This window comes from Solanum verrucosum, unplaced genomic scaffold, assembly GCF_900185275.1.
Source record: "Solanum verrucosum unplaced genomic scaffold, falcon-dt-bn FXZP01000278.1, whole genome shotgun sequence".
In the NCBI taxonomy this organism is placed as follows: Eukaryota; Viridiplantae; Streptophyta; class Magnoliopsida; order Solanales; family Solanaceae; genus Solanum; species Solanum verrucosum.
This window is the reverse complement of record NW_026020332.1, coordinates 2,330,043-2,347,328: the sequence shown is the minus strand read 5'-3', so window position 1 is coordinate 2,347,328 and position 17,286 is coordinate 2,330,043. Positions and strand designations below refer to the sequence as shown.

General features: G+C 34.6%; 1 pseudogene; it reads right to left on the bottom strand.

Annotated features, from left to right (window-relative positions):
• Positions 1–16,907, bottom strand: part of LOC125836763 (berberine bridge enzyme-like 13) — a 79,242-nt pseudogene extending 62,335 nt beyond the window's left edge.
• Between the last annotated feature and the right edge of the window lie 379 nt (positions 16,908–17,286).

Genomic DNA, 17,286 nt, shown 5'->3' with positions numbered 1-17,286 from the left:
TGCTTTTCTGACTCCTTGTGTTTTCCAGTTGAAGACGAATAAGAGATGCCCAGCTTGCTCCCGTGTTTCTTCGTCTCGATTTCTTAGTTGGATGCTCGTTTTGGTTTCAAATACGGCTCCTTGACTCTCAACTTTTGTTGGTCCCAGTATCGCTTTTTGCTGGTTGTCATAGCTTAGGAGTAGTTCCCGTGCAACTTTTTTGCTCCAAAAATAGATGTAAACTTCTTTGTAAATATAACAGTTGTGGAACCCTGTGACCTCAATGTTGTATTAAGCATGCTACTTGTTATTATTGTTGTATATTCTCCTTGTTCTGATCCTAAGTGTTGGGACCTGATGCTTATCAATATTAAGAAGTTTTTTTCCTAGACTCGGCAGTTGATGAAAGTGATGAAAACCCTTCTTATGCTTTGTATTTATTGTTGTATTTTCTATGAAATCTGCTAATTGATTCACTTCTCTGTAAAAACCTGTATATCTATTTGTTGCATTATTTCATATATGTCTTCCAATTTCTCAACGAGTTCCTATGGAATTTTCCAGCTTCTAGTAATCACATTTTGTAAGGCTAATGAGTCTGTTTCCAGTCTCACTTTCCTTAACCCATTTTCATAGCAAAATTGTAAAGCCTTCCACACTGTCGTTGCCTCTGCTTCCATGTTGGTGGTCTCACCTATGTTGTGAGCTTCCGCATATAAAAGATCTCGATTCTTGTCCCGTATGCAGTATCCATATGAACTCAATCCTGGATTCCCTTTGCTAGCTCCATCAGTGTTGCATGTCACCCATCCTTCACTTGGTTTCTTCCATCTGACCACTTTGTAATGTAGGGTTGGCTTGTAGTTCTGTAACATGCCCACCACTTGTGGCCAGTGATATGTCAATCCTTTAATCCATGGAAATTTTATCCTTGCCAACTGGTATATTATCAATTGACACTGATAATACATGTTGTTGTAAGTTGTTTCATTTCCATGTCTATAAGAATTTCTCCGCTTCCACAACTCCCACATAATGACCGCTGGTTCAACTTTAGGAATTTGATTTAACTTATTGGACGTCTTGTATTCCCACCACTTGAAAATGAGTTGTTGTAAATTTAACCCATTTATGATTATACCTGCACATGAGGCAAACTGCTTCCATAGCTTTTGGGCTATGGAAGCTGTTAGTAAAAAATGAGTCATAGTTTCCATTTCCCCTTCCTTGCAGCAGTAGCATTTTGACACCATTGGTATTTTCATCTTCTCAAGATTATCATCCGTGACAATTTTCCTCCTCCATACCCTCCAAAGGAAAAAACTAATCTTAAAAGGCATTCCTTTAATCCACATATACCTTCTCCATTCCTCTTCTTCCTTTCTGCACCTTATTCTATGATACGTTGATTTTACAGTAAAGAGGCCAGTTGAATTACCACACCACCAAGCTTTATCAATACCTTCCTTCGAAGCTTTAGGTTTGATATTTAGAATTATGTGCTCCACCATCTCCTCTGATAGTAAATCTCTTAATTTTGTATCATCCCACCCATCATTTGTGATGAAATATTTCACCTCAAGTTCCTCCTCTTGTGCACGATCTCCTTCTGTGTAGTATAAATCTCCTTGCCTAGTCCAGTTGTTAAACCAAAAGCTGGAATTACCAGCTTTTATTTTCCACCAAATATCATGTTCCACTTCCTCTCTAATGGAGATCATTTTCCTCCATACTTGTGATCCACCCAAACTTGTGGCAACCACAGGATGTAATTTCTTACAATACTTGTTCCATATGTACTTTGACCATAATGATGTGGTGGAAACTCTAAAATTCCACAAAAGTTTTGCAAATAGAGCTTTGTTCACATCATGTAAAGATCGAAAGCCAAGTCCTCCCTCTGCCTTTGGAAAACATAACTCACCCCATACCACCCAATGTTTTCCTTTAATTCCTCCCAAGTTTCCCCAAAAAAACTTAGCAAAAATCTGGTGAATTTAATCCAACACCTTTTTGGGAGGGTTCAAGGCTAAAAGCATTTACACCGGCATAGATTGAAACACATTATTGATAAGTATCCATTTTCCCACCAAAGGTCAAAAATTTATTGTGCCATGTTAAGATTCTTTTGGCAATTTTCTGAACCATCTCCACATAATAGCTCGATTTCCTCTTTCCATAGAATACTGGACATTCCATATAGGTAAAAGGAAAATTTCCCTAACGTATTCCAGTCAACCTTCGCATCCGGATAGCTACTATAAGAGTTGTATGATCATGAAGGTAGAAAAAACTCTTAGTTTTATTAACCTTTTGCCCTGACACCAGCTCATAATCCCTAATAACCCTTATCATCTTGATAGAATTGTGTCATCCGCATATGATAAGTGGTTTATCTCCGGACTCCACTTGGGAAGTCCATAGCCCTTCATATTCTCATCCCTATGCAAGCTGTTTAACCCTCTAGATAACACCTCTATTGCAATAATAAACAAGGTAGGTGATAAAGGATCACTATGTTTCAACCCTCTTGTAGAATCAAAAAAACCATAGGTAATTCCATTTACTAACACTGAGTATCAATTGTTAGACATTATCCTCTATACCATATCTATAATCATCTCTGCAAAACCAAATTTTCTTAACACTTTTGTAAGAAAAATCCAGGAAACTCTATCATATGCCTTAGCCATATCTAGTTTTACTACCACATTAACATCTTTGCTCCTCCTGTTATTATCTCCTGTGCCAATAATATATTCTCTGTAATGCTCCTTCCTTTAACAAAACCTGCTTGATTTTGAGAAATAATATTTGGTAAAAACCAGAATTATCCTCTCATGCACCATCCTGGAGATAATATTATTTATGAAAAAACTGAGACTTATGGGTCTAAGGTCTGCAAAACACTTAACATTTTCTTTTTTGGGCAACAACACTAAATTCGTATGAGTTATGAACTTAGGTAATTCTTGTCCACAGAAGAAACCTTTCACCACCTTTGTAATATCATCCCCTATTATCTCCCAGCAACATTGAAAAAAATGACCTTTAAAGACATCTGAACCAAAGCGTTGTTCCCATTTAAATCAAAAACCACTCTTTTAACTTCCTCCAACTCTGGAAGCTTTGTCATCTGTTCATTCTCCTCTGATGTTATACATTTAGGAATATGATCAATCATTGAGTAATCCTTTGCTCTATTTTCCTCGGCAAATTTGTAACACCCCAGAAAATTTTTCGAATTAAGACTTGAACCATCCTTCGTTGTGAGTAGGATTTTACCGAGGAATTAAAATTTCTTAAGTGTTAAGTTCACTAGATGTAGCACCTTGAGTTCGAAAAAGAACTAAATTGGAAATAGCAAAATCTGAAATTTTGCAAGTTATGCTTAAGTATGAGTTTTGGGTCGACTTCAAACAACCATAAATCCTAGCTCAGGATGAGTTAGGTGTACTACAAGATACCGTAGCGAAGATCTTTGAATTATCTTTCCAACGCCGCTGAGTTTGCTAAGTTTCGAGGTCGGATGAGTGAGATATGTCCTTTTGAAGATAGGCTGACTAGTTAAGGAAGGTTAGCCGAAAATAGAAAGGGGTATTTTGGTCTTTTCTTTACCCAATCAGATTTAATTCGTTTTTAGTAATATTTTAGGGGTCTAATCTGATTAGGTTCAGTTTTATAATTCTAAAATACACCTAGGGTTTTAGTTGAGAGTTCAAGAAGAAGAGAAAAGAGGAGAAAAGAGAAAGGATGAAAGCGTTCGTCGAGATTCTTGCATCTTGTTGTGGATTTTCGCCATGGGTTTAATCCCTAAGAGGTATGTAAGCTTCCATAGTGTTGGGTTCTTTCACCCACACGCCAATCATGATTTATTCAGCGTAATTTCGTTCTTGAAATTCATGGATTTAAGTTCTTGATAAGTGTTCTTGAAGTTTATTAAGTTTTGAAGTAAAATTCTGCTTAGGTCAACTTTAAACGATCATATCTCTTAGAATATTAAGAGTTACGTGAGCCATAACCTATCCAATTAAAGGTAATTGAATCTACTTTCCAACCCCACCAATTTCACGTCAATCCAATATCTGAGTAAAAAGTTATGACTATTTTAGTAGCCTATACAGTGCTGTTACGAATTAGCCGACGGGAAAATATTGAAAATAATCGGTTTTTGTCTTTTTACCTCCAAGAAAACCATCAACGAATTTCTTGACTAATAAAAAGCTCAAAACAATCAGATTTTCATCTTCACTCATGAAAATCATAATTCTTGGCCATAGAGATTTCAAGAAAAGAATCTCAAAAAAAGGTTTTCTTGATTGTTTACCTTCAAGCTAGGGTTTCAAGGCTTCTAATTAAGTTCTTCTTCAAGATTCTTCAAGATTCTTGTTCTTCTAGGTATGTAAGGCTATCATAGTGTTAGACTAGTTCGTCCTCACTCCCTACTTCTACTTTCAGATCAGTAAAAGAGTAATCTAGGATACTTTCCCTAGATTTGAGTATTCTTGAGATAAGTTAATTTTGAGTTCTTGAATTCATGTTTCTTTTAAAAGTTCTATTCCTAATTATCGAATAGCTATATTGTTATTGAGATCCTTCATATCATGAATCATAACTCTTGAATTCATAATTTAAATTCAAGAGAGAGTTAAGAGTAGAGTTCAAGGAAGCCTATGAGTTCAATTGTGAATCCTTTGAGATCAACTATCGATTTGAACTAAGTTTTGAGGAAGTAAGTCAGAGAATGAGAAGAGTCACATACATGAGTTTTATAATGTTATGTAGACCTACGAGTCAAGTCGTTCATGCCCATAAATTCCGCATGAACTCCAGAAGTTGAGTATCTTTGAGAGGAGTAGTATCTTCAAGTTCTAAGTCTTGAGTATTGAGTTCCTAATCCCCTTTGAGATTATATTTCTAAGCATGGGACTATTACATGTTACCCATAAAGTCTTTGAGTTGAATTGTCCATGCCCATAATTCCTCATGAATCCTATAAGTCGAGAAGTCTTGAAAAGAGAAGTATCTTTGAGTCCTTGAGTTGAGTCGTTCATGCTCATAATTTCGCACGAACCCTCTGAGTTGAGCATTCTTGAAATTAGTAGTATCATTGAAGTTCTTGAGTTCCAAGTATTTGAGTTTTATCTATGGTTATTGAAAACCTTGCATTGAGTAGTTCATGTCCATAATTCGGTATGAACCATATTTTAAGAAGTCTTTTACAAACGTTTTAACTTTGTTTTAAGACTTAAGTTTTGAGTTCAGTAAAGAGTAAAGAGTAAAGTTTGAAGTCCTTTTCTTCAAAAGTATATGGGGACTAAGTATTCCCAAAGAGTTTATAAATGTTTTCACATTTAAATAAGAACGGAAACTGAGATTTCCAAAGGGCCTTCGGGCTAGTTTTCAGAAAAGAGTAATAACTTTCTAAATGAAACAAGTAGGGAAACTGAGATTTCCAAGATAGCCTTTGATCTAAGTTTTTGAGCAATTATCTCAAATCAGTAGAAAGAAGTATGTTTTTAAAAACATAAGAGCTAGTATATTTTTGGGAGTAGTATTGAGCACCGATATGGGGGAGAGTTCAGACAACTCACAACCCCCATAAACCATGTAGCCATCATGGCTAGAAAAGGGTCATACTTTTTAGATGAACCTTTTTCACATAGACTAGTGGATCCATTAGTAGTTCAGGTCCTATACCTTTGGCCGGGTATAGGATGCGCTGGCAGCGTGAGGTAGATCGATGTATCATCACTATAGCTCTTATGTGATGGTTGTCGGTTAGAGAAACTCCCACAGAAGTTATTGTATTTTTATATACATCAGTTTATTGTATTTTTATATACATTTCAGAGTTATGTTGTATCCTTGCGTACACACAGATTTGACAGCATGTTTTTAAACAGTTTGTTTCTTTATATTGCACTTGTTTTAAATTGTTTTATATTGAAATGAGTTCAGTCATATTTAGTTGAGTATTCAAAGTTGAGTATCCAGATTCGAATATCATATCTTTGAGTCGAATATCATATCCTTGAGTTGAGTATCTAATCTCGGAGTTGAGTATCTTATCCTTGAGTACTTCTGAGTTGAGTAAGTTTGAGTAGTTTTGAGTACCCTTGAGTATTCCTTGAGTTGAGTAAGTTTGAGATGAGGTAAGTATGTTTCATTTCTATCAAGTTTCAAGGTTATGTTTATGTTTTAGAATTCCTCTTACATGCTCGTACATTCCACGTACTGAGCCATTTGGCCTGCATCTTTTCATGATGCAGACACATGTATTCAAGATCATCAACAGGAGCTTCGTTGATACATTCGAGAGTTCGAGTTAGCTATGGTGAGCCTCCTTGCTTTCGGAGGATTTCATTTACCTTTCAGTTATATCAGTTGTTAAGATGTCGTGGGTCTTGTCCCGACTTCCATCTTTATCAGTTAGAGGCTTCATAGATAGTCAGTACAGTTGAGAAGTCTGTATCATTTATTTTATTAAATGTTTTAAAGACTAAAGTTGCCTTTTTATGGCGAGTTGTATATATTTTATTATACAGAGTTTTCTTTGGACTTAAAGTTTGTATTTAAGTTTTATGAACTTTTATTTCAGTTTTTAAGCTTTGTATGCTTGAATCAGTTTTCCGCTTGTAGTCAGCCAGGATGAGGGTTCGCTTGGGGACCAGCAATGGTCTTCGAGTGCCGGCCACGTCCAGGGTGTAGGCTCGGGTCGTGACAAAATTGGTCCCTAAAGTACTCCACTGTTGCATTTCCAATTTCACTATTGGATTTCAACCCCACTCCTTGCTCTGTGATTATTTCATCAATATGAAGATTTTTCCTTCTCCCTTTAACATACGAATGGAAAATTTTAGTATTCATGCCACCCTCTTTGAACCATTTCATCCCCGCTTTTTGACGCCAGAACTCCTCCTCCAGTCTCAGATAATTCTTTAAGCCAACTTTGACTTTACTCAATGCAGCCCTGTTATCCGCAGACGGGTGTATTTGCAACTGTGCCTCCCTTACCTTAATGATGTCCTCCAACGTGGCAATTTGTTGAAAAACATTGCCAAAAACTTCCTTACTCCATGCAGACAATGCCTTTTTAACATTCTTCAATTTAGAATGAAATTCAAAAAATGGGTTTCCAACAAAATCAATTTTCCAGCTATCCTCCACTATTTTCTTGAACTATTGATGTCTGCTCCAAAAATTCATGAATCTGAAAGGCTTGATTATAGGTACGTCAGCTGAGTTGCAACTCAGATGAAGTGGTGTATGATTTGATCCCTGCCTGATAAGATGGTGGACCTCAGACGCAGGAAACACATCCAAGAACTCTTGATTCACCAAGATCCTATCCAATCTTTTAAATATGCAAGCTTCCTCAATTCGACCGTTCCACCAAGTATATTTAATTCCTGAAAAATGCACTTCTGATAAAGCATTCCTACTAATAAAAGATGCAAAGTCAATGGCTTCATTTATAGTGAAATCCAACCCTCACAGTTTTTCCTTCTCATCTAGTATAACGTTAAAATCTCTTCCGATGATCCAAGGGCACTGTACATGCTCCTCTATGCTATCCAGCTCTTCCCATAATTCCAGTCTTTCCACTGCATTACACCTAGCATACACTGCTGAAATCATGAATTCTTTATCATTCTTTTTTAACTGAAAGGTAACCTGTTGCACCGTGTCCAATACTATGTTTCCTACCCAATCATCTTTCCAAAAACACCATATTTTACCATTCTGATTTACTTCTGCCTTATCAAAGCCAAGCCTCCTTTTATATTGTTCTAACTCTGATGGGTTTGAAATGGTTCCATAAGAGCTATAAATGAATAATGATGTCTATTGTTCAAATCCAATAACCTCTCAAAAGATTTTTGAGTATTGATGGACCTGATAGTCCAGAAAATCAGTTTTCAATCATTGATCAATACTAGAACCCCTATCCCTGCTGCTCCTTGTTTTGACTTGTAATGGGGATTACCGGTCTGCCTTTCCTTGCCCCATATTTCAGACTGTTTGTATGCCTTGGCGACAAATCACCAGCCTTACTGATCTGCTGAATGTTGTAATCCATGTCCTCATCCTCTTCTGTTTTTTTTTTATGTTGTATTACTTCTTCCTCATCTTCAATTAAATCTGGGCCTTTAAGGATCTTTCCCTCTTCATAACGGTTGACCATCGCTTCTCCATTCTCTTATATAAACATGTGTGGTGAACTGATTTCACATTCTCTCCCTTCCGAGATTCTACCTCCTACATCCTTACTTTTTGTCACCAAACCAGCATTCTCTATGATGTTTTGTAACTTCTTAGGATCAGAATGTTGTATCCTACTCCTGACTTCACTAATAGTACGTTCACTGCTAGATGACCTTTCTACCACAACTGTACCTTCAATGTCGTTGTGCAACTGCTTTGTTGGTGTGCTTCCTTGTATTTCAACAGGCATATCCTTTGTCTGTCCACACTCTTTACTTATCTCCTCCTCCCTTTGTTGCTCCTTCTCCTAATTATGACTTTGTTCTTGATTTCCAGTGTTCAACAAATTAAATTTGTTGTCTGTTACAATACCCACTATATTCCATACTTTTTGGGGCTCCTTGTTTTTTCCTCCACCCCAATTTTTACGCCTTGTTCTACAAACCCATCCCCTCTACGCATATCTTCACCTCTCACCTGTGTGTCTTTCACATTGATATCCTTTTTGCTCTGATTTTCTGCCTTCTTCTTACCCTCCTCCTGACTTACTTTCTTCTTATATGGATGTAATTCTGGATGCACAACATAACGTTATTCTTCATTATTCACCTGAATCATACACGTCTGACAGTACTTTGGAACATAAACATATTTGATTTTGATCCACTTCTCCACTACTTCCATATTCTGCATCCTCATTCCAATTTTAATTCGTTTAGGGAACTCCCTTAGCAAATCCACTTCTACCTTAACTCTGGTGCAACTAGGCCTAGTCTGATTCTTTGTGGCCATATCAACTTGTAAGGGTTTCCCCACTGCTTAAAGTAAACACTGCTTCTTTACCAAAAAAAATTGGTGGCAGCGCAGGGAAGGAAATCCAAGCTATCGCTGTCGATGTCTGTTCTTCTGGATTAAATATAGAATCCCACTTTAATGTTCTCATAGGACAGGACCAATTGTTTTAGGTAATGTAAAAGATAGGCTTCGATAACAAATTAACATAATCTTCTAATAACGTCTCCCTGATCAGTATATGTCGATTACTCGATAACCCAATGTTGCATTCTCCCTTCAAATCACATTGTTTGGGAATAAGTTTTCTCAATTCTTGTAAATCTGGCCAGCCATATGAAAACTTACCAATTACTGCATATTCGAGGTTTTCATTGACTATCATCTGATTTACCTCCTCGTGCTCCCATATTACTTATGGTTCTCCATGCAGATAGGTGATTGGCTTCAGAGGAATAGATTGATAAGGGCATGATTTTGGCTTCAACTTCTCAGCATAAGTACCTCCAGGCACAGACACAGACGTTATTAGACCGACCTCAGGAGGAGGTTGGCCTGGGGTCGTGGCGGCCATGATCACCGACGGCGGTAGGGTTTTATTGGTAGAGAGCGTGAAATTTTTTCCTAATTGGACACTCTTCGTCGAAAAATTATACTATATATACACGTAAAGTTTTGACTTATATTGGTATATATTGTGTTTTGGACACCCTAAAATAACAAAGTAACCTATAGTAGAGTTGGCTAAAGCTGTCACAATCCCACTTGCTACCCCAGTTCAATTCTCTGCATGAGCGTTTTCATTTTTCCAGCTCGTGTCGTGAGATGTATGGTCAAGTCCTATAACGAGCGAAACCCTCATTTTGTGTTGCTGAGACATGCGCCCTAAGGAGAAAGTCTTTGCAACCAAAGTGAGCCGAGTGACGTGCCAGTGCTACTAATTGAGTGCCAGCACTTAGCTGTGCTGTCAGTAAGAAGGTAGCCGTCTTGAGGGATCCATTTCGAATCTCTCCTTCAATAAGGATTTTTTTTTCAATTAAAATTGAATTATTTCCACTTATATTTCGCTTAGTGAACTTTTCAAGAAAATTGGTAGAGACAAAGAAAAATTTAACTTATCCACTTATATTTCGCTTGGTGAAATTTTCTTTGCTTTTGCCAGTTTCTACTGCAACCGTTGAAAGAACTTTCTCAGCAATGAAGTATATCAAACATGACTTACGAAATCGAATGTATGATGAGCTTTTAGACGGTTGTATAGTGTCTTATGTAGAAAAGAAAGTATTTCGTACTATTTCTAATCAGTCTATTATAAAAATGTTTTAGGATATGAAATCTCGTCGAGTACAATTGTAATAATATATTTAAATTATGCTTTCAATGTGATATAAAAATATTCTTATATTTAATTAAATATTATTTAGCTTGATTATTTATTTTGGTAATTTAAGTCATCATTTTTTAATTAAAAAAAAAACTTACTATTCAAAGTTTGGATACCCTTCATAAAATTTCTTGCTACACCACTGCCAACCCCTACCACCCCTCCCCCTATCCCCTACCCCTTACCCCAAAAAAAATTGCTTTTGAAAAATATTTTCCATTCATCAACCAAAGATTAAAAAGTATTTTTCAGAAAATATTTTTTACTCACCAACCAAACATGAGAAAATAAGTTAGAAATATACTTGTTTTCCAAGAAAAAATTTTCTAAGAAAACATTTTCTAGGAAAATATTTTCCTTCATACCAAACACACCCTTAATGGTATATCATGATGAAAAGATGTTGGGTTGGATCTCAACGAACAGTATGCCTTAGTATTAATAAGATGCTGCATTCATGTCCCAATGCATTCTGATCTATTGATGATGTAATGATGACTACGATAAAAGAATGGACTTTTGATTAAAAGTGATGAAATCCTTTCAATTGATTTGTTTAATTCCCATATGTGAAAATGATAGCAGTGTAGAACATGTCTAAAAGATGATACGTAGTTGACTGTATGAATATGGGTTCACGGTAAAATGTTTATGATCATCATTGTGATAATTAAAAGGAAGAATATTATGGGTTCATAAAATGATCTTTCAAAACTTGAAAATATTTTTTGTCATCAAAGTAATATGAGAGGTCATTGGACACGCGGTAATTGTGTCGTGCAACCTAATCATTTGACAAATTTATAAATTCTCCATAAAAGAAAAAAGGAAGATAAGTGGTGCACTTGACATTTCAAAATGATGTTGATTGTTGAGGTGGGTCATGTATATATTTCAAATATCAAGGTATGACAATGAGCTTCTAATGAAAACTTAAATAGAGCACGTTTAAATGATTATAGTAAACTCCTTGAATAGATTGTGACTTGTAATATGTGAATGCTTGCCCATTCTTGACGGGGAATATGTCAAAATGTAATAAAAATAAGTGTATTGATTAGGTAAATATCACATTTCACCTCTACGAGAGGTTTGAGAAAAAGTTGAAAAATATTACTTTCATTTGATCACGTATTTTGAGCCAATCTTAATTTTTGTTCTATGTCTCAGGGGCGGCTAGTTAGGCTTAAGGAAGAGTCCTTGGCCTTAGGCCCCCAATTTTAGGGGGCCCCATTTTTTAGTTAATTAGGTAAGATTAAATTTTTTAAAAAAATTAGAATGAAGACAATAATAAATGCAAACGGCTGGAAAAAAAATGCAAACGGTTGGGAAAAAAATGCAAACGGCTGAAGTGATATATATGAGTTATGACTATGACTTTTTAACTTTTCAATAAAAAGTTTTGTACTTTTTTCTTAATGTACAAGTTATTTTTTTTCTAATTTTATTTTTATATATTCTATCCTCCTCCCTTCCTCTCTTCTATTTATTCTCACTTCTCTTCTCTAAATTCTAATCTTACATCTCTCTTATTCAAAGCTTAAGAATTTACTTGTTCTATTGATAATTTATATTTTAAAGTTGGAGAAAAATATATTGCAGCAGCCTGAATCATTTAGAGTTGATTACTTCTTATACATAGTAGACCAAGCCATCTTTTCACTTCAAAATAGATTTGAACAATTTGAAGTATATGAAAATATTTTTGGTTTTCTATTTAGTGGGAAGAAATTGAGATCATTTCATGATGAGAATTTTTAAAAAATATTGTCTTAATCTTGAATGTTCCTTAAAACATAATACTCACTCCGATATTGACGGTTTAGACTTATTTTCTGAATTAAAAGTGTTAAGGGAAATCATAAAAGTAGAAGACAATACTCTAATTGAGATACTCAATCAAATAAAAAGACTTGATTCTTTTCCAAATGCTTACATTTCTTATCGAATAATGTTAACAATTCCCGTAACAGTCGCATCAACTGAAAGAAGTTTTTAAAAATTAAAAATAATAAAATCTTATTTAAGATCGACAATGTCTCAAGAAAGATTAAGTGGTTTGGCTATATTATCGATTGAAAAAGAATTATTAGAAGAGATTGACTACACAAAAATTATTAACAACTTTGCATCTAAAAAAAATAGAAAAATAGATTTAAAATAAAAATATTTATAATTTTTTTAAGGCCTCTAGTTTGAGTTTGGCCATAGGCCATCATCGGGTTTGAGCCGCCCCTGCTATGTCTTATAGAGTTCTTTGATCGATTCAAAGGCTTGATGAACTTTTGTTGGAAGCAGAAAAATGGTGATCCATGAGAGAATTGCTCGAATTGGGGTGAGCAAATGATGGATACCCAAGAGTGGCCTGGTGATCAATAATGTATGATGAATCATGAAGTCTCATGTTTTAGTTATAAATACTTGGTGATTTTATCTCATTTGTTGTACCCAATAAAAATAATTGAGGTGTGATGATGGAGGAATGATGATGGATCACCATGGTGTGCATAAATACACCTAGAATTAAGAAGGATCAAATGATAAGATGGTAAAAAAAATAGAGAGATCATGTTCTTCCTTATAGGGAGAAAAAAAAAAAGAATGAATCAACATATACATTATGAATGTAGGATCAAAAATAATAAAAGTATATGAACCACAAAAAGGTTACTACATTATATATACGTTTAAAAACATCTTCACTCAACATAGAAACTTGATCATCTCAAATTGCTGATTTCTTGATCTTGTGTCGGTAAAACGCCTTCTTCTTCTTGCTAGAAGAGTTCTTGATTGTCAGCACAACCTTTCCTGTCATGTCAGCCATATTTAAAACTTCGATTTTAAAATTTGATGTGTCATAAATATGTGTCATTTCAGATAAATAATTTATCAAAAGGGATTTTAACCGAAAGACAACATAGGAAGGAGGGGGGGGGGGGGGGTAAAAAGTCAGGGTATGACAAAAGCATATTTTTGCATCAAATGGGTTTTTATGAAAAATGACGAAATTTAATGCATGGATACAAAAAGAGGGCACTTTCTTGTATTGCATAGAAGAAAATGACCTAATTAGAGACAAGCACCTTCTCTTAGGTTTCTTCCTATCGCACCCATCGCCGCCCAATCCGCGTTAGAGGGAAAGATTAGCAAAGCGGAAAAAGAAAGAGTGAAGGAGAGCAACATCTTATTGATCTCTTCGCGAGAACTCCCGGATCGTAGAAGCAAAAGTGGGTGTACAAAACCGAATCGAAAATCGAACCAAACCGCAAACCGAGTCAAACCGGAAAAAAAACCGACTAGTGGTTTGGTTTGACTTGGTTTGGAATTGGAAAAAAAAAAAACCCGACTATATTTGGGTTGATTTGATTTTAACTAAAAAAAACCAACCCGAGACCAAACCAACCCGACATGATATATGTAATTTTAAAATTTTATTTTACAAATAAAAATATTTACTTTGATATAATTTTAAAATATTTCTTATTCTATTTCATAGTTTTTATCTTTTAATATATTATTTCAAGTGTAAAATTTAGAATTCGGAATGGTCCAATAAAGATTACAGTTCATAGATGTTGATAATTATAATAAAACTTAAATCAAAATCAAATTAATACTAATGCAAAATGAAAATCAATTCAACACAAAGAATGACAATAATATTGAATATTTGTTCATTAGTTTTACATTGGTTTAGACGATTAAAATACATAATCTAATTTTAATTTTCCTTAAATATTTAGTAATGTAACTAATACTTATTAAACTTATTTTAGCATGATTTAGTACTTTTAAATTATGATCATTTTCATTATGACTTTGCAATATTTATTTTATATGATGATTTCATTATTATTTTTTATTGAATATTTTAGTGTCATCAGTACTCATCTCATATTTTGTGTTATTTTCTTAAGAAACACCTTAGATAATTGTATTTTGGCTGGACTAAAGAAATATTTGGAGCACAAGTTAATTATATGTTTGTATGCAAACTTTACCGAAAAAATTCGAGGTTTATTAGTTTGGTTTGATTTATAAATTTAAAAATTCAACACAATGGTTTGGTTTGGTATTTAAAAAATTCGAACCAACCCGAGGTTGAATAACCCGAAAAAATCCAAATTTTATTAGTTTGATTTGGTTTATAAATTTAAAATTTTTACACAAATGGTTTGGTTTGATATTTGAAAAACCCGAACCAACCCGGTCATGTACACCCCTAAGCAAAACATAGAGAAGAGCTCATATCTAAATTTTGAGACTATATCTAGAGGAGATTTGAGTTGGTTGAGATTAAGAAAATTGGTCTGCGATGCATATTTTATTGTATCGGCAATGTGTGTGAATATATATATATATATATATATATATATATATATATATATATATATATATTCACTAATACTACATAGGTTTACATTCATCTGTACAAGATTATACCCTATTTATACAATAGTGATACACTATATATACATGTTGATACATACATATACATATGGCCATTTAAAAATGTTTTTTTCTTAATTTTTTATGTCATCTAGACATAAACTCCACAAATAATAAAATATTGAAAAACCTAATATAAAAAATACAACACTTATAGTATATTAATTAATTAATTGGAGTTAATTTTGAGTGATATTAATTTGATCTTATTTGTTCTCAAAATCATAATGTTATTTTAACTATGATACTGGTGCTAAATCACCACTGTCCCAAAGATCGAAAAAGGAAAATTTATCTCAAGCGACAATTTATATATAACATGAAATCTATTTCTATCTAATTGAAACTTATTCAACAAAGATGTTTAGTTTTTTTCCATACACGATTTTTTCAATTAATTTCAAAGTTTTGAACATTAGGCAAGTAATTAATACAAATAAAATCCTACTAAAGTAAAGAAAAAACCTTGTTCATTCCTACAGAGTCTTTGAAACGTGGCAACATTTATTTTTCAGTACTATAGTTGTATACATATACATGAAAGAACTTATTTGTAGAGTGCATAAGTTAATTACTACTAAGCTTAAGATAATAGAGGAGGAATACTTTGTTCATTCCTAAAGAAATTTGTTGGATCAATTTTAGTCTTGATTTTCACCAATCTATCAAAGTTGTTCTTGAAATATTTCACTCCCCAAACTCTTGCTTGTTCATAGCTTGTGTTTCCTTTGTTGTTCACTCCCAAATCAAGATCTCTATAGTTGAAATAAGCACATCTAGGAGATTTTGACACATACCTAGCCATGTAACCGTAAAGTTTTCGAATCCAAGCTATGTTACTTTGAGAATTTTCCATTCCCCCCCAAAACACCGCATAGTGGATCATAAATATGTTTTCATCTCTATGAGGGAAAGGGGTTTCAGATTCTGAGATGTCACTCAACTTTCCTCCATAAGGACTAAATTGTAATTCAGCTGAGTTTTCGCCTACTTGGTTGAATAGTTTCCATATACCTTCAAGACCATTAACAGAAATTGGTCGTTGGACATAGTCTGATTTCCCTTTGAAATAATATTCTTGATTAGTTGCACTATTATTCAAATGAAGTAGCACATCAAGTGATGTGCCCCTAGGGAAACCAGAAAAGAAGAGTGTAGATTCGATCCAACTCATCTCAATGCAATCTTCTTTCACTAACCCTAGTTCCGGGAAGCTATCTTGCATTTCGTGGAGGAGTTCATCTACTCCTCCAATGAACATTGTAGTGAAAAAGGCGTAGATAGTCCTTTGTCCACGCCTGATTGGAGATTCACTACTCTTCAGGAAGAGCCTGAGGAGAAGATTGTCATCAACTTTGTCCGCGATATGTTGCCATTTGTAGACTAGTTGAGTTGCATTTTGTTCCAACGTTCGTGTCACGTTGAATACAGTCACCTTTTCTGGAATATCAAGTAATTTCACCTTCCATGAGATAATGAGACCAAAACTAGTCCCTCCACCTCCTCTAATAGCCCAAAAGAGATCCTCACCCATTGATTTTCGATCCAGAATTCGTCCATTAGCATCGATTAATTTTGCATCAATGATGTTATCAGCAGCAGTACCGAATTTTCGTGACATCATGCCATAGCCTCCACCACTAAAGTGTCCACCAACACCAACAGTTGGGCAAACCCCAGCAACAAAGGCCAATTTTTGACTTTTTTCCGCGATTCTATAGTAAACTTCCCCTAGGGTCGCGCCAGCTTGAATCCAAGCAGTCTTGTCTTCAGTATCTATGGAGATTGATCTTAGGTTTCTAAGATCAATTATGACAAAAGGGGTTTCAGAAATATATGAAAGTCCCTCATAGTCATGTCCACCGCCTCGAATTCTAATTTGTAGGCCATGTTTCTTGGAGCAATATATAGCTGCCTGGATTTGAGATTCATCATTAGGAGTGAAAATAATTGATGGTTTGAAATCGGAAGTTATCCTTAGATTACTTGAAAAGGAATTATAAAGGGTGGAATATGATGAATTATTAGGAGTGTAGATAACTTGTGATGTTGAGTTTGAGTTCATAATTTTGTGAGAAAGGCATTCAAGAAAGTCATCATGGGTGTTGTTGGCCCTTGATGATGAAAGGCAAATTGAGAGAAAGACAAATATTGTTAACTTCTTGAAAGTAGTCATGATTGTTTGTTGTTGCAAATTTTGATGTTGGAGAAAATGGAAACTAACAACTTCTATTTATAGATTTAGCTAGGGAGATATCAAAGAAGTTTAGTTTCAAACCCTAAGACCACGTGGTGTAGAATAATATTTCTTCGGTTGTCCATTTTGGATTTGCACACTCTTAAAAAATAATGATTTTAATATGTGTAGTTTATTATGATATCTTTATATATTAAGGGAAAAAGGACAAATACATCCCCGAATTATTTTAAGTGGTATGCAGATACCCTCCGTCATACTTTTGGACATTGAT